Raw genomic sequence first — 19,343 nt, 5'->3', positions numbered from 1 at the left:
TATATGTCATGTCACTTAAATCTGATTGGCCGAAGGGAATCCTATTCATATCATATCTCCTCTATTTTAAAACTATAAGCATGGGTCTTCATAGTTCAGAAAAGAGAACCAAGAATTCTAACAAGAAGCTAGAGAAAGCTCGTGGATCAAAAGCCACAAATTTATCTATAAGCTACAGGTTTAAGAACACAAGAATTCAAGTGTTAAAGTTCAATAATTGAAGAATTCAAGCGTTCAATTTCAAGAACGATCAAGATCAAGACCACCGGATTCAAGATCAAGCTTGAAGCCCTTGGATTCATTTAGAAGTCAAGATCAAGATAAAATTCAAGTTCAAGTTCAAGAATGATCAAGATCAAGACCACCAGATTCAAGATCAAGCTCGAAGCCCTTGGATTCAACTAGAAGTTAAGATCAAGATAAAGTTCAAGTTCAAGAACAATCAAGATCAAGACCGCCAGACTCCAGATCAAGCTCGAAGCCCTTGGATTCAACTAGAAGTCAAGATCAAGATAAAGTTCAAGTCCAAGATCAAGTTCAAGTTCAAGACAAATTCAAGATCAAGCTCAAGAGCCCTTGAATTATATCCGAAAAGGCGAATTCAGAGGACTCTTAGAGATTGTAACACCCACACTTTGAATCAATAAAATGATTGTTGCGATATTTTTCCGTTCTTGATTATTATTTTCTCGATGTGAATTCTATTATCTACAAATTCTATACCCGCGTTGATTTATCAATAAAATATTCATGTTTAATCATATTTTATTTGTGTGGTTATTTTGTATATGTTTAAAATTTGTTGTAAACAAATTGGCACGCCCAGTTGGACTAAATCTGTCATTCATCTCTTCTCTCATAAATGAAATCTTAAAATCTGAAGCTGCAAAGGAGGAAGAATGAGTACTTTAAGCCTTGTATTTGAGTTTCTTCAAGTCTACACTCTGACAAGCCTTGAAGCAGGGGCATTTGTAGACATTGAAATTTTGTGGGACTCTACAAGACGTGTTCAATTCAAATTGGGACTCTAAAAGAGTGTTCAGTTTCAATTAGAATTCTTGGAGACTACTCAACCCTAAACCCTAATTCATGCCTATATAAAGGGTACTAGATTTCCTTAAAAGGCATCTCAAATATCCCATAAACTCTTGGGTATTTTTAAAGATCAAGATCTCGAATATTCCCCAAATTAATGGAATATACATATAGAGGTCAAACCTAAATCATCCTAGTTCGAGAAATATGTCACTAACGGCCCTCGAATTATGGATAAATCTTAGGAGAGTAGAATCAAGGGAGGAACATAATTGTACCCGCATTGATTTATTAATAAAATATTCATGTTTCTTCATATTTTATTTGTGTGGTTATTTATTTTCCATATGTTTAAAATTTGTTGAAAAAAAATTCTTTTCTTTACATTCCCATCAAATATGAGAGAAATTGGCATCTAATGCTTAGCGGGAAAAGTAAGAGCACATTGAATCAATATATGATATTAAACAAGTATTAAGAATAAAAATAATATTTGTAAATTTTAAATTTAAAAAATGTTTGTAATATGAAATTTTTATGGGCTTGTTAGTAATTGTCAGGTCTATCTTAATAGGTTTGGGGTTTAAAGTTAAATTTCGTAAAAGAAATTTTATTTTTTTTAGTTGATATATATAAATTGAATAATTATAACATATAAAAGTGTAATCATGAATGTGAGGTCTAGAGATGGTAGGATGTGTGCAGAACTTATGAAGTAAGAATATAAATAATTTTAATTTTCAATGAAACAATAATATAAAGTTAGAATAATAAAACTTGACTAATAAATTTTAAAAATTTATATAATAATATCAAAAAAGTGTTTTGTTGAATTTGATAAGTTGACATAATAATATTAAAATAGTATATATTTGATTTGTGTGGTGCTTGAAATTTAAAACAGACATAAAAAACAAATTTAATATTTTTATAAAGACACAATAATAAATTTTCTTAATGCAAAATGTTTGATCATTTAGGAGACTTTAGAATATTCAATAAAAATAGAATGAAAATAGTCAAAGGGGAACAAAAAAGGTAAATAAAAGAAAATAGTAATGTAGTTCATGATAATCGTCAGGATATAATTGAGACGACAAAACATGTAGCCACTTAAGAAACGATGTTACAAAATACAATTAATAAACAATATTCTATTTTTTAATAATTAAAAAAATAACCCACACATTAAACAAGGTAAAAAATTATCATATATACTATTAAAAAGTTTATTTTAAATTTATCAATTTACATGAGTTTTTTTTAAATATATAATACACCTTTAGAGAAATTGGGGACCATGATATTATTTTAGTGGCCTTATGATTGAACTAGCCTTGATTACTTTATAGATGTAACGAACTATTCCCGTCGTTATAGAAAAGCCAACGGAGAAAAAATTTGGGCCGAAAAACTTTTTCGTTGTAACTTGAATTTTCCCAACCTAGTCTAGATTTGGAAAAAATCGGAGTCTTTAAAGTCTAGGGAAATTTGGTAACAATTGTGTGATCCAATTATGAATTTGATCACATGAGTGGATAGCTAAGACATTAAGGAACCCGTACGACTTTAGGGAATTGAATTCGGGCGGGTAGAACTCTCAGAATCGGTCTTAGCATGAACGGGTATTTTCTGAGTGTCATGGGATGAAGGTGTGTTGTGAAATGGGAGTTTGGAGTTCTTAATCGACTCACTAGTCCCGAGCAAGACGCTAAGGCAAGATTATTACCGCTAGGGCGGGGCCGCTATAGCGGGGTGAGTACCGCTGTGGCGAGACTCTCGCGATTTAAAGTCGGAAATTAACCCCAAAATCATTTTATTCTGCAACTTTTGAACTTAGGAGCTAAGGAACGAACCTAGGAGTTTTCTTGACAGTTTTTCACCATTCTTGAGGCTAAAGATAAGATTTTAACTCCCCGAATCTATTTTTCGATCCGTAGAACGTAATCTAATGGGTAATTATCGATGGGGAAGGGTTTCGATCTGGAAATTATGGTGAAGAAAGCCCTAATCTGGGTATGTGGATCATAGGTATGATCTAGGGTTGATAAAATTGTTAGTAATTCAGGTAATTAGTTATTGTTTATTGATTCCCGTATTATATTGATCATTTCTAGACCAAGAACAAGAGGAACAAATTTGGAAAGGGAAGAATCAAGTTTCTTAGGGGATTCAAGCTTATTTCGAGGTAGGTGATGGTTTTGATTTCATGATTATGTGATATATGTATGATCTTGCTTCATTATAATACGTGTATGTATGTGAATGTTGCATTATTGATCTCACTAGTTGAATATGAGGATAATTGAATAATTGTATGCCATGAATCACCTCTTGTTGTATGATTGTGAGAATATACATTGTGATTGTGATTGTGGTTTGTTGAATAGATCGGGTGTTGTGTTACGACATACTAACTTGGATCGGTTGCCACGTTGCGGCATAAACATGGGATCGGTTGCCACGTTCCGGCATAAACATTGGATCGGGTACCACATTCTGGTACGCTAACAGTTTGGGTATGGGTTCCATGAGAAGACCATTGATTTGACATAACTATGATATTTGAGAATTGTGAAATTGTTCGTTGTTCGTAAATGATATTGATATTGTATATGTTCGAGGTATGCATGTTATTATTGTGTTGTAATGGCTTATGTATGTTGCACTTAGTGGGATAGCCGCATGATCCTACTAGTACACTATTGTTGTGTACTAATACTGCACTTGTTCTATCTTTGTTGAGTATAGGGCATCTTCCAACGGATATTGACAGACCTCGCTTAAAAGACGTTCGAATTCAAGGTGAGCCAGTTCTTCCGAGGTGCCATGACTTCTCTTTCCATCTATGTCCACATTTCGGACTTAGACTATTTCTTTAGATTTCTATATTTAGTTTGAGGTTGTACCCATCTTGTTTAGACTTATGGTTGAACTTCAGATGTTTTGGTACGTGACTTTCAGGTTCTATGTGTTATTTATGTAATGTTAGTTTGGTTGTTAGACTTTTTATTGGAGTTTATGGGAACTCCCTATATCTTTCCTTAGCATTTAAATTTGCTTCTGTAACCTTAAATGCCTTAGTTTTGATTAGGTTTGTTAGCTAATTAGTATGAATGGTTCTCCCCTCGGAGGGTTAGTGTGGGTGTCAATCACGACGGTTTGGGTCGTGACAAAGTTAGTATCAGAGCCTAGGTTCATTGATCTCGATGTACCAAACTGAGTCTAGTAGAGTGTTGCGGAACAGTACAGGGACATCTGTACGTTTCTTCGAGAGGCTATAAGACTTTAGGAAATCTCTTTGTTTTCTCTTCTCTCCTTTCGTGCTATAACTTGATTTCAATTGGTATCTGGCGATTTAAATTGGTATCTAACCTCCTTCACTCTTCTGTCTGCAGATGGTTAATACTAGATTCAATGGAATCAGGCCCATAGCTCCCGTCAATGCTCCAGCAAAGGAATCTGCAGCGAGAGTTCGCAGTCGAGGCAGGGGTAGAGAAAGAGCTAGGGGTAGAGGCCGAGGAAGGGAGGCGCCTACTAGGGATAGATCACCGGTTGAGAATGCTCTCAGAAATGAGGCCCCTCTTGCGCATCATAAAGAGGTAGAAGAGAACAAAGAGGTTGAGAATGAGGAGAATGTTGGGCAAGAGGAAGAGGTGCAGGCTGATACTACAGGTATTCATTTTTTAGACCCAGTGTTAGCTCAGCAGATCATGTCATTCTTGAAAGGGTTGGTTGGTCCTGGAGTGCTTCCTTCTATTCAAGCAACTCAAGCTCCTGCCAATCCCATTGTTGCTATCACTGCGCCCAAGGTAGGTGGAACTGAAGGTAATGATGCTTTCTTCTATCATTTATTGGGTCCTGTTATGACTGGTAATGAGCATGAGATGTTGACTAAGTTCTTGAAGTTGAAACTGTCTGTGTTCCTTAGTTCTAAGAGTGAGGATGCAAATGAGTTCATCCTAGATTGCTATGAGAGGCTTCATAAGTTGGGAATTGTCCATCAACATGGGTTGAGTTCGTGACTATTCAACTTCAAGGTGAGGCTTGATGTGCCGCGAAATCGTGGCACATTTGAGGCTTGAAAACTAAGAATTGATACTAGAATCATGTGTTTCCATGATGTAATTTCCAGTGAACAAGCTTTGAGAAGGCAACTTGTGGCAATGCTAAGTGAGGACCACGGGAGACCTGACAGACCGTAATACTTATGACGGGTCGTGATGCAGTTCGTGAAGTTGAACCAGTAAAGAAACTTTGAGAAACTGAAGAGTGCATTGGCCCAAGTGAAGACCACAGGCACCTTTACGGACTGTGGTCAGTACCACGACTCGTGGTGACGTCCGTGACAAGTTACAGTGTGCAAGCCTTGAAGAACTTGTTTTGGGTGAATCCAAGTGAAGACCACGAAGGGCTTCACGATCGTGAAGCCCTTGACAGGTCATGGGAGTAGTCGTGATAGGTTCGACTGTTCAGTCCTACTTCGAGAAGGACTCTCTTTAAAACACATTATTTGAATTAATTAGGTCGTTTTTATTTTTTATCCTATCTTACCTTGAACGACGAACTAGTTTCCATTATTTTTAGTTTTTGGTTTTGGAGATTAACATCGAATCAAAGTTTGAAAGTTGAATTTGGTTTTTGAATCATCTACGAGCCTATCAATTTGCTTATCTTTGTGAGTATTTTATAGCATTATGTTTGCATTACATACTTCTGCAAAGTTATGTGAAATCATGAGTGGCTAAAACTGGAGTAGTGGGATCCATGATGTAATTCTAATTGTAATTTCATAAAATGAGTGAAAGGGGATTTATGTTTACAAATTGTAATTTAGCTTTCGTTATTCATGTATTCTGATGAGTGCATGCATTAAAGTGAGCCTGTATCTGTCATTTGTTCGGGAGAAAAAATGATAGTTAGGAAAAAGTTAAATTAATCTAACAAAATGGGGTCAAGGTTTAAGTTCGAGAGAAAAGAATCTTAACACCATTGTAAGCGAGGGTAAATCGTGTAACACTCTAGGACCGAGAGGACTTGAGTGAACATTATCTGAGTAGACTGAGAAGTGTCAGATATAGCTAACTCGCATGTATTTTGTAGAGGTAAATTGCCTGAAACTCAATTAGGGAAGAACATTAAACGCAACGTTATGGGGAACACAATCCTAGTTTCATTGAATTATTGAAACAACTTATAAACTGATATTATGTTAATTGTTGAATTAGACTTTAGTTTACAACTTTGGTTACCAAAGCATTAACGTTAAACCCATTTTACTTTCCGTAATTGTTTCTTTAGGAAATAATAACGACATTTGATTAAAACACGACAGTGAAATCATTTCTGTAAAGAAATTTTCTGTGGTATCGACCTCAACTCACGTTGAGTTCTATAAATTGACTTCGACCATTTATATATCTTAATTGAGGTGTAAGTTTGGACGTATCAAATTTTGGTAGCATTGATGATTTTTTTGTGGGTATGATTAGGGTATATGTGTGTTTGATGAATATTGTTCTTTTTAGCATCTTGCTTGTTGAAATTCACTGGTAATAGTAAGTCACTTGTGATCATGCGTAAAAAAAATGGGGTAGCTTGTACTATGGTGAAGTTGGGGGAGAAAATAATGGGATGACTGGTTAAGTATAAGATCACGAGAGGCTTCACGGACCGTGAAAGCCACAACGAGCTGTGAAACCACTCGTGGACCACACTTCAATTACATCCACCTAGTAGATAGGTTCACGAGCATGATCACGGACCGTGGTTCACTCCACGGGCCGTGAAACAGTTCGTGAACAACACTTGGTCAGTCCATGTTGCACATTGATTCTGTAAGAACTCCACGAAGGGTTTTATGAACCGTGGTACCTACCATGGCCCATGTGAGCTCTCGTACAGTTTACTTATTTTCTAAAATTTTATTTTTTCTGTACTTTTATTTCTGTTCGTCTTTTGATTCTGTGGCCTTTCCCAATGATAGATTGGGTGACGGCATTCTTAAGGCAAGACATCACGATGTAATTACACAAGGGAAGTCTGAGTACCCGATAGTGTGTCATTTTACGGATTTGCGTACTAATGTAGGTTCTATTTCTCATGTACTATGCCTCCATGAAGAAAGAACACAACCCCACAGTCTGCACCCACTGCTTCTCAATCGGAAGGCCATAATGCTTTTGAATCTAGTAGTTCGGAGGTACATATGAATGTTACACCTGACGATCATCCACCTCGAGCTACTAGATCTAGAGCAGCGAGGGCTATCCTCCAGGACACCCCTCCTCAGTCAGAAAGGGAGGTAGTAGTTTCGATAGCGAGGAGGAATCAAGAAGTAAATCTAATGCTGCTACGGGAAGCCAGTCGGATGATGGTTTGGGAGGCAGTGCAAAGTCTGAAAGCGGCTCTCAGGAAGAAGCAACCACACCCCCACCTGCAGTACACGTAGCAGTTGAAACGGGAGTACAAGAAAAGACAAGTACAGTAGGAGAAGATTCAGAGATCACCAGCGGTGACAGCATGGTTCTTTATGTGAACATCCATGAACCTGATCCCACAGTGAGACAGCAACTGATTGATTGTTTCTGCTCTATGTGGACTGTGGACAGATGTGAAGATTTCTTTAATAATGGGATTGTCAACTATTCTAGCAGTTTAAAAAATAAACCAATCATGCTTGAGACCAGAGTGGTGGTAGTTGATATCAAAGCATTCCCAGACATTTACCGGACATTTCAGTTTCATCAGTTTGACCGGATGAACAATGCACCTGGAGAATATTCCAGCCACCTGACCAGAGAGTTTTATTCGTCTTATTCTGCCACGCTGATGAACTTTGTTGCAGACACAAAGACAACTAAACGTGGGCAGAAGGATATTTCCATTACTTGGGGTCCACTCAACTCAATTATAGTGCGGGGAATATCAATAGGATGTTACATGGCCCGGAATACACAACACCAACTTCAGTGGGCCTTTTTTAGGGTAAACATCATGAGGTCACCAGTGATACTACGATGGAGGATCAGATTTCTCGAGAGAGGGTCTTGTGCTGGATTGCTAGGCAAATTTTTGTAGATGGGGAAAATGCAGTTTGGGTCACAGTAACACCAACACTCATTACGAAAGCGTCACTATCTTTTCCAGCTAAGGTTTGGTGGGCTATTGTCCGGGATCAATTGTGAACTACAGCAAATGATAATACCTTGTCTCCTTCACTGGCTTCTTTGGTAGCATGCCTCATGGTTGATTACTCGATAAATGTGGGGAGGATTATAGCGACCAAGATGAGAGATCGGGCACTAAATGAGAGAGCCGGATTTTAATTTCCCTATCTTATAGGGAAACTATGTCGACAAGCGAACATTCCCCCAAACAAGCTAGTTGACAGATGGGGTGAAGCGTTCAGACTCACCCAAGCTTCTAAAATCAAAGATATCCCGAACTATCTCTTTGGTGCGAAATGTAGAGCTGTGGGTTCTTTAGTTGTCGTTCCTTATGTCCCACTTGATATTCCACATGCAGACAGAGGGCTAGACAAGGGGGGGGGGTCATCCCAGCCATCTAGAGAGGCACCACCACCAGATTCCGCCTCACAGGCTCCATGTACCTATTTCACTATTCCTATGATTTTTCTTAAGAAATTGTTGCAGATCAATGCCAAACTAGGACCTTAGTCGACCAGATTGTAAACTAGATGCCTCAGGTAATAGAGAGAGATGCGTTAGCTGCAAAGAAAGAGATTAAAGATGAGATACGAAAGGAGTTGGCTGTCTTAAAATACAGGATGGGTAGTTTGAAGAACCTTGTCCAGGATTGATTCCAGGCTACCGATTCAGTAGCTACTGAAGAGTTCAAATCACAATTGTTCGAGATACGAACTTAGGTTGCTAAACTGGCTGAAAAGCCAGTACATGTACCCACTCTGATTATGCCAGATTTTTTGATGGAATTGCTCAATCAGGCACCCTCCACTCAATCACTTGACGATTTATGGAGTGAACTACCCAAAAGTAAGTTCGGCAAGAGGAAACATAAAGCCAGAGAATATGGTGAGGAGATACATGTTGGCCTGTCCATAGAGGAAAGAAAGCAAGAAAAGAAAGCACGCAAGACATCAAGGAAGGCAGTTAGAGAAAAAGAAGCACATGAGCAACAACAACGAGATGCAGTGTTAGCTAGAGCTTCTGGTAGCAGAGTACTTGTCCTGGCGAGTGGTAGCCAATCTGATCATATGCTGATTTCTGAGAGTGCATCCGTTGATAATGGTGCCGACGCTGATTTGACTACCAGCGCCTAGAGCGCCGTATGTATGACCCTTCCTCACAGCCTTGTTTCATTTTCTTTAATGACTTTGAGAGAAATATCCTTTTGTTTAGGGAAGGGGTGGTGATAAAACTTCCATTCAAGTTGTTAAGATGAATGGAGGTTGACTCTGTGTTTAATGTGAACATGGTTACTATCTTGTGTTTTTGTTGGTGTGTTGAGCTGTGCAGCAGCTAATTTATTGACATGATTACCTTGACCTGAGATTTGACTGTAAGGATCTTTAGATGACATCTTAGATACTTACATGTTTATCATTGCTAGTCTGATAAATAAATTGGTAAACCAAGAAACTGGAGAATGTAGTCATGTGTCATGTGTGTGTGAGTGTTGTTCGAAGTCTAACACTAGGAGTAGAAACTAGAACTTGCCCGAGTAGTCTTGCTTAAATCTAAGAATAACCGGATAGGAAAGGATCAGTAGGCCATTTTAGTTAAGCCACTAAAAATCAAAAAATAAAACAACCAAATAAAAATCTTATCACTTGTAGCTGATTTGAGCCTAAAAATCAACTTTTGTTCTTACCCAGTAAATATCATATCCTTTGGTCTCCGAAGATACGATGTCACAACTCAGGCCAAAAGCCTAAGTTGAGGGTATTGCAATCCGAGCAGAAAGAAGAAGTGAAAAAGAAGGTTCAACCAGTGAGCTGAATGCATAAAAATTGGGAAAAGAAAAGAGAAAATAAAAGAAAAGAAAAGAAAAGAAAAAAAAGAAGAAAAAAATAATGGCTGCTGAGATGTGCTAAAATGAAGAAAAAGAGGGAATCGCTCAGAAAAGAGTTGTGTGCAAAGAAATTTTGGAGAACCAAGGACTAGTCACTCACAATCCCAAATATCCATTCCCTAGAGCCTATGTTACAAGCCGATAAAGTCCTACAGTGATCCTATTCCAGGTGTTTGAAAGATTGAGCGTAGAAAGCAAGGGCAAGGTTATGGTAACTTGTTGTTAGTGTTAGAAGTTCTTTGAGAGTGCGAGAGTAGTACTTAGTCCTAATTATCATGAGTGAGCGACTTTTTGGTGTGAGGACACAGTGATTGCATTTGAAAGTAGATTGTGTTAGCTGATAATTCACAGGCATAAGCATAATCGACTGTGAGTAATGAGATGTCATAGATTGATCCTTGCATGTTAGATTCATGGTTTTGGATACAAATTGTGTTTGAGATGGTTGTTGCGTAGTGTCAAAAGTGTTTGAATGACTTGAGGGTTGAATGTATTGTTTTCCCATCACTTGAGGACAAGTAATGGTTCTAAGTTGAGGGTGTTGATGTGCCGCGAAATCGTGGCACATTTGAGGCTTGAAAACTAAGAATTGATACTAGAATCGAGTGTATTTATATGGATATAGTGTGTTTGTTAGTGTTTGTACAGGTGAAACAAGTGCAAGGGAAAGAAGATAGAAAAGATGAAAATGCAAGCTGAAATCTGAAGTGCTGACAAATGAAGTGAAGATCACGGACTCCTTTACAGGCCGTGAAGCTTAAGACGGATCGTGATAGCATCCGTGGTACCATTTCCAGTAGGCCAACATTGAAGACCCAAACGTGGAGAGTTCTAAGTGATGACCACGGATACCCAGACGGACCGTGGTTTCTTCAACGGTCTGTGGTGTTGTCCGTGATGTAATTTCCAATGAACAAGCTTTGAGAAGGCAACTTGTGGAAATGCTAAGTGAGGATCACGGGAGTCCTGACAGACCGTAATACTTATGATGGGTCATGATGCAGTTCGTGAAGTTGGACAAGTACAGGGACTTTGAGAAGCTGAGGAGTGAATTGGCCCAAGTGAAGACCACGGGCACCTTTACGGACCATGGACAATGCCACGACTCGTGGTGACATCCGTGATAAGTTACAGTGTGCAAGCCTTGAAGAACTTGTTTTGGGTGAATCCAAATGAAGACCATGAAAGGCTTCACGAACCGTAAAGCCCATGACAGGTCATATCCGACAGTTTAGTCCTACTTTGAGTAGGACTCTATTTAAAACACATTATTTGAATTAATTAGGTCGTTTTCCATTTTTTATCCTATCTTACCTTGAACGAAGAACGAGTTTCCATTATTCTTAGTTTTTGGTTTTGGAGATTAGTATCGAATTAAAGTTTGAAAGTTGAATTTCGGTTTTTGAATCATCTACTAGCTTATCAATTTGCTTATCTTTGTGAGTATTTTCGCATTATGTTTTCATTACATACTTGTGCATAGTTACGTGAAATCATGAGTTGCTAAATACCACAACTAGGGTTGTGGGATCCATGATGTAATTCTAATTATAATTTCGTAAAACGAGTGAAAGGAAATTTATATTTACAAATTATAATTTAGCTTTCGTTATTCATGTATTCTGATGAGTGAATGCATTAGATTGATCGTGTATCTGTTATTTGTTCGAGAGAAACATGATAATTAGGAAAAAGTTAAATTAATCTGACGAAATGGAGTCAAGGTTTAAGTTCGAGAGAAAAGAATCTTAACACCATTGTAAGCGAGGGTAAATCGTGTAACACTCTAGGACCGAGAGGACTTGAGTGAAGATTATCTGAGTAGCTTGAGAAGTGTCAGATATAGCTAACTCGCATGTATTTTGTAGAGGTAAATTTCCTGAAACTAAATTACGAAAGAACATTAGACGCAATGTTATGGGGAACACAATCCTAGTTTCATTTAATTATTGAAACAACTTCAAAACTGATATTTTGTTAATTTTTGAATTAGACTTTATTTTACAACTTTGGTTACCAAAGCGTTAATGTTAAACCCATTTTACTTTCCATAACTATTTCTTTAGGAAATAGTAACGACATTTGAGTAAAATGCGATAGTGAAATCATTTTTGTAAGAAATTCTATGTGGGATCTACCTCAACTCACGTTGAGTTCTATAAATTTACTTCGACAGTTTATATCTCTTAATTAAGATGTAAGTTTGGACGTATCAAGGCTAAGCAGTGGTGGAGAGATTATGTGGAATGCAGATCTTCAGTTTTACCTCCACTTACTTGGACCCAATTTCATGCTCTGTTTTTAGAGTAATATGTGCATAGGACCTTGAGAGATCGCAAAAAGGATGAGTTCATGGCTTTGGAGCAAGGTGGTATGTCTGTGGCTGCTTATGAGGCCAAGTTCTATACCTTGTCTAGATATGCTACTCAATTGGTGACTACTAAGGAAGAGAAGATCCGTTTATTTATTAGGGGACTAAATTCTAAGTTACAGGTATTATTTGTTCATATGACCTCTGCAGGGAGGAGCTTTAATGAGGTAACAGACTTTGTGAAGAAAGTGGAAGGGGTGAGGCAAGACGGTCAAGCTAAGACATTGGCTAAAATGGCCAAAAACTCGGGTAACTTTCAAGGTTCTTACTCCAAGGGGTCCGAAAAGCCAACGCTTGCTGCCAAGCCAATTCAATCTGTTATGCCTATCTCTATAGGTAATTACTCGGGAAGCCACCTCATAATTTGATTCAGGATAGCCAAGGAGCCGCACCTTCGGCGGGCATCAGGCCATATTTTGATCGTACTTATTACAACAGTGGAGAACTTGGGCATATGAGGAGAGATTGTCCCCACCCACGCATGTCGGATTCCATGCAGTAGCAGTCTAGAGAAGTGGTACCTGCGGAAAATGGTAATAATGGTCGAGGGCATCCACAAGGTGGGCGAGGAAGAAATCAGTGAGGCCGCGGAGGTAGGGAAAATGGTAATCCAGGTAGAGGTACAGTGCAGTCAGGCAGGGAAGTAGCTCGTCAAAATGATAGGGCTCAATGTTATGCCTTTCCGAGCCAGAGTGAGGCAGAGACGTCTGATGCAGTGATCACAGGTACTATTCTTGTCTGTGACCGGATGGCTAATGTGTTATTAGATCCGGGTTCCACTTATTCTGATGTATCCATGCAATTTACCTTAGAATTTCCTATGATTTGTGATATACGTGATGCTCCCATCCATGTTTCTGCTCTAGTTGGAAAGTCTATCATAGTCACCTATGTCTATCGTGCTTGTCCTATTTTGTTTATGGGTTTTCACACTTTGGTTGATTTGGTGATTTTGGATATGACCAACTTTGACATAATCTTAGGCATGACTTGGTTGTCCCCCTATTATGATGTGCTTAATTGTAATACTAAGTCTGTGACTCTAGAAATTCTGGGAAGGGAAAAATTAGAGTGGGAAGGGGTGTACAAACCTAAGCAAGCTAAGATCATATCCTCTATTCGGGATCGTAAATTGGTAGGGCGGGGTTGTTTGGCGTATTTGGCTCATATTAGAGATGTTGAGGTTGAGTCTCCATCTATTGAGTCTATTCATGTGGTGTCAGAATTTAGAGAAGTGTTTCCTACTGATTCTCCTGGTATGCCTCCGGATAGAGATTTAGATTTTGGCATTGATTTGGAACCTAGTACTCGTCCCATTTCTATCCCTCCATATCGCATGGCTCCGATGGAATTAAGAGAGCTTATGGCTCAAATCCAAGAGCTTCTTGATAAGGGATTTATTCGTCCTAGTGCTTCCCCGTGGGGTGCTCCTGTCTTATTTGTTATGAAAAAGGATGGCAGTATGAGGATGTGTATAGATTACCGGCAATTGAATAGGGTTACCATTCGAAACAAGTACCCATTGCCTAGAATAGATGATCTTTTTGGCCAATTGCAAGGTGCATCAGTTTTCTCTAAGATTGATCTAAGGTCTGGCTACCATCAGTTTAAAATTATGCCTGAGGATGTACCCAAGACGGCGTTTAGACCCCGTTATGGGCACTACGAATTTCTAGTTATGTATTTTGGTTTGACTAATGCGCCTGCAACTTTCAAGAGTTTAATGAATGGGGTGTTCAAGCCATTTCTTGATTTATTTGTCATAGTCTTTATTGATGATATTTTGGTTTATTCGAAAGTGAGGAAGAGCATGGCGACCATCTTCCTATTATTCTGGGTGTTCTTGGGGAACAAAAGTTATATGCGAAATTCTCTAAGTGTGAATTTTGGTTGACTTCGGTTGCATTTTTAGGGCATGCAGTTTCAAAAGAAGGGGTAATGGTAGATCCCTAAACGATTGAGGCGGTTAAAAATTGGGTTCGGCCTAGCTCTGTGACGGAAGTTAGGTATTTTGTGGGGATCGCTAGCTACTATCGTCGATTTGTGAAGAACTTTGTTTCTATTGCCACTCACTTGACAAATTTGACAAAAAAGGAGATACCATTTGAATGGACTGAAAAATGTGAGGAGAGCTTCCAAAAGCACAAGACGCTTTCGACCACTGCACCCATTCTAGTATTACCGGTTGAGGGTAAAGATTTTATTGTTTATTGTGATGCTTCACAGTTTGGTTTGGGGCTGTGTTGATGCATGATAAGAATGTTATAGCTTATGCATCGCGTCAATTGAAGGTGCATGAGAGGAATTACCCAACACATAATTTTGAGTTGGCAGCGGTAGTGTTCGCTCTTAAGATTATGCGGCATTATCTCTAGGGGTCAAGTGCGAAGTGTTTACTGATCATCGTAGTTTGCAGCATGTGTTCACTCAAAAGGATCTGAATTTGAGACAGCGAAGGTGGATAGAGTCACTTAAAGATTATGAAATGACCATTCAATACCATTCGGGTAAGGCTAATGTGGTGGCAGACGCTTTGAGTCGAAAAGCGGTGAGTATGGGTAGTTTAGGTTGCTTGAGTGTATCCAAGAAACCCTTGGCTAAGGAAATTCAGACCTTGGAGTCTAAGTTCATGCAGTTGGGCATCTGAGAGAGAGGTGGGTGTTAGCTAGCATTGAAGTTAGGCCCACATTTATTGAAGCGATCAAGACCAAACAATTTGAGGATGAAACTTTGAACGAAATTAAGAAAAAGACTGTGATTGGTAAGGCACAAGAGACCACTCTTGATGCGAAAGGTGTGCTCAGTTTTAAGGGAAGGATTTGTGTTCCTTGAGTTGATGACATGATTCAGAAATTGTTGACAGAATCCCATGGATCGCGATATTCTATTCATCCGAGTGTGACCAAGTTGTACCGAGACTTGAAGAGAATTTATTGGTGTCCAGGCATGAAGAAGGATATAGCAGAGTTTGTGGCTAAGTGTCAAAATTGCCAACAAGTGAAGTATGAACATCAAAGGCCTGCAGGTTTGCTTCAGAGAAAGCCAATTATGGAATGGAAGTAGGAAAGGATAGCCATGGATTTCATGTTTGGTCTTCCCAAGACTTTGGGGAAATTTGATTCTATTTGGGTTGTGGTTGACAGATTGACTAAGTCAGCCCATTTTATTCCAATAAGAATAGATTATAATGCTGAACAATTGGCTAAGGTGTATGTGAAAGAGATAGTGAGGTTGCATGGGGTTCCCCTCTCTATCATCTTAGATTGTGGTACCCAATTAACATCCAAGTTTTGGAGGAAATTGCATGAGGAATTGGGCACACAACTCACTTTTAGTATACCCTTCCATCCACAGACGGACGGGCAATCGGAGAGGACTATTCAAGTGTTAGAAGACATGTTGAGGTCATGTGTGATTGATTTTGGAGGGCATTGGGATAAGTTCTTACCTTTGTGTGAGTTCTCTTATAAGAATAGTTACCACTCCAACTTAGATATGGCACCGTTTGAGGCACTTTATGGGAGGGGATGTAGATCACCCATAGGGTGGTTCGAGGCTGGAGATGTGAAACCTTTAGGAGTTGATTTAGTAAAGGATGCTCAAGATAGGGTGAGAGGTATTCAAGCTAAGCTTTTAGCAGCTCAGAGTAGATAAAAAAGTATACAGACCATAAGGTAAGAGATATGGCATTTCAGACCGGTGAGACTGTTCTTCTTGAAAGGGGTGATGAGATTTGGCAAGCAGGGCAAGCTAACTCTGCGATACTTTTGTCCCTTTAAAGTTCTTCAATGTGTAGGGCCAGTGGCTTATAGATTGGTTTTACCTCCTAATCTATTTGGAGTTCATCCGGTATTTAATGTGTCCATGTTGAAGAGATATCATGGTGACAAGGATTACATTATTATATTGGACTCAATCGTGTTAGACAAAGACCTCTAATATGAAGAGAAACCGATTGCAATTCTTGATCGTGAAGTGCGTAAGTTGAGGACCAAGGAGATTAAGTCCGTGAAGGTTCAATGGAAGCATTGTTCAGTTGAGGAAGCTACTTGGGAAACCAATAAGGACATGCGAGACAAGTATCCCCAATTGTTCGTCGATTCAGGTACTACTCCATTCTTTCGTTAGCCTGTTTTCCTAAGTTTGTCACTCGGGGACGAGTGATGGGTAAATTGGTATCTCTTGTAACGACTTGTTCCCGTCGTTATAGAAAAGCTAATGGGGAAAATTTTTGGGCCGAAAAACTTTTTCGTAGTAACTTGGATTTTCCCAACCTAGTTCAGATTTGGACGATATCGGAGTCTTTAAAGTCTAGAGAAATCTGGTAATAATTGGGTGATCCAATGATGAATTTGATCAAATTAGTGGATAGCTAAGACGTTAAGGAACCTGTACGACTTTAGGAAATTGAATTCGGGCGGATAGAACTCAAGGAATTGATCTTAGTGTGAATGGATATTTTTTGAGTGTCATGGGATGAAGGTGTGTTGTGAAATAGGAGTTTGGAATTCTTAAATCGACTCACTGGTCCCGTGCAAGCCACTAAGGCGGGATTATTCCCTTCAGTGTGGGGCCGTTGTAGCGTGGTGAGTACCGTTGTGGCGGGACAGTCGTGATTTAAAGTCGAAAATAAATTCCAAAAACGTTTTATTCTGTAATTTTTGAACTTGGGAGCTAAGGAACAAACCCAGGGGTTTTCTTAACAGTTTTCACCATTCTTGAGGCTAAAGGTAAGATTTTAACTCCCCGAATCTATTTTTCGATCCGTAGAACGTAATCTAATGGGTAATTATCGATGGGGAAGGGTTTCGATCTGGAATTATGGTGAAGAAAGCCCTAATCTGGGTATGTGGATCATAGGTATGATCTAGGGTTGATAGAATTGTTAGTAATTCGAGTAATTAGTTATTGTTTATTGATTCTCGTGTTATATTTATCGTTTGTAGACCAAGAACAAGTGGAACGAATCCGGAAAGGGAAGAATCAAGTTTCTTAGGGGATTCAAGCTTGTTTCAAGATAGTTGATGGTTGTGATTTCATGATTGTGTGATATATGTATGATCTTGCTTCATTATAATACGTGTATGTATGTGAATGTTGCATTATTGATCACACTAGTCAAATATGAGGATAATTGAATAATTGTATGCCATGAATCACCTCTTATTGTATGATTGTGAGAATATACATTGTGATTGTGGTTTGTTGAATGGATTGAGTGTTGCGTTCCGACACACTAACTTGGATCGGTTGTCACGTTCCGACATAAACATGGGATCGGTTGCCACGTTCCGATATAAATATTGGGTCGGGTACCACGTTCTGGTACGCTAATAGCTTAGGTGTGGGTTCCATGAGAAGACCATTGATTTGACATAACTGTGATATTTGAGAATTGTGAAATTGTTCGTTGTTCGTAAATGTATTGATATTGTATATGTTCGGTGTATGCATGTTATTATTGTGTTGTAATAGCTTATGTATGTTGCACTTAGTGGGATAGTCGTGCGATCCTACCAATACACTGTGGTTGTGTACTGATATTGCACTTGCTCTTTCTTTGTTGAGTACAGGGCATCTTCTGACGGCTATTGACAGACCTCGCTTAGAAGATCAGTGATCGTTCGAATTCAAGGGTGAGTCAGTTCTTCAGGGCTACCATGAGTGCTCTTTCTGTCTATGTCCACATTTTAGACTTAGAATATTTCTTTAGATTTCTATGTTTAGTTTGGGGTTGTACCCATCTTGTTTAGACATATGGTTGAACTTTAAATGTTTTGGTACGTTCACTTTCAAGTTCTAGGCGTTATTTCCACAGTGTTAGTTTGATTGTTATACTTTTTATTGGAGTTTATGGGAACTCCCTATATCTTTCCTTAGCATTTAAATTTGCTTCCGTAACCTTAAATGCCTTAGTTTTGATTAAGTTGGTTAGCTAATTAGTATGAATGGTTCTCCCACCGGAGGGTTAGTGTGGGTGCCAATCACGACGGTCTGGATCGTGACAATAGGCGGTAAAAAATAATTTCAACCAAAATTGCTGCATGTCATGTAATGTATGAATATTCTATAAATAGTATATCATCGTATATATAATGCATAACTATATATCAGAGATGTATATGCATCCATCTACGCTAATTCCTTTACACTTTGTTTCAAAATGATTTAATTTTTTAAAAATGTTTAATATTATTTATTTTTAAAATATTTTTATTTTATCTTATATGTAAAAGTGGTTATATATGCTCTACTATGATTTTCACCGTGGGATTATGGGATACTGAAACAATTCGAACAAATGATGATAAATGCATTTCGCATGAAACAAAAGTGGGCCGCTGGACTATTTTTAAGATGAGTAAACTTTAGGTTTAGCAAATATAAAAATCATATATTAGAGCTCTATAGCAATAATTTTGCTATTTGTTCTCCATAGCAAACATAAGCACCAGATTTGTATAAAAATTGCATGCAGCTTTGATTTGTATAAAATTGTAGGCATCTAATTTGTATAAATTGCTGCGATTTGTATAAATCAAGTGTCGTGTCTATGAAAATTGTGTTTGTATATGTATATGTTCTTTGTGTTTGTATATCTACATAGAATTTAAATTAGTATACAATTGAATCGAGTTTAAACAGTTGTATTTGTATATCAAATCTCTCTCTCGCTTTATACAAACACAAATTATACATTGTATTTGTATAATTTGTGTATGTATAAAGCGAGAAAGAGAGAAAGGTAATAGAGAAGCAAGGGAAGATTTGTATTGTATAATTATAAGTGTATAGGATGAAGAAATATATATTTGTATTTGTATTTGTATATACATTTATCTCTCATTTTATACAAACACAATTTATACATTTATGTTTGTAT

The 19,343-nt window shown here is 38.2% G+C and overlaps 1 pseudogene; it reads left to right on the top strand.

The window, feature by feature from the left end:
• The first annotated feature begins 3,144 nt into the window (after positions 1 to 3,144).
• LOC125824274 (uncharacterized) lies at positions 3,145 to 16,588 on the top strand (annotated as a pseudogene).
• The last annotated feature ends 2,755 nt before the right edge of the window (positions 16,589 to 19,343 follow it).

This window comes from Solanum verrucosum, unplaced genomic scaffold, assembly GCF_900185275.1.
Source record: "Solanum verrucosum unplaced genomic scaffold, falcon-dt-bn FXZP01000068.1, whole genome shotgun sequence".
NCBI classification, from domain to species: domain Eukaryota; kingdom Viridiplantae; phylum Streptophyta; class Magnoliopsida; order Solanales; family Solanaceae; genus Solanum; species Solanum verrucosum.
This window is presented reverse-complemented; position numbering and strand designations above follow the sequence as displayed.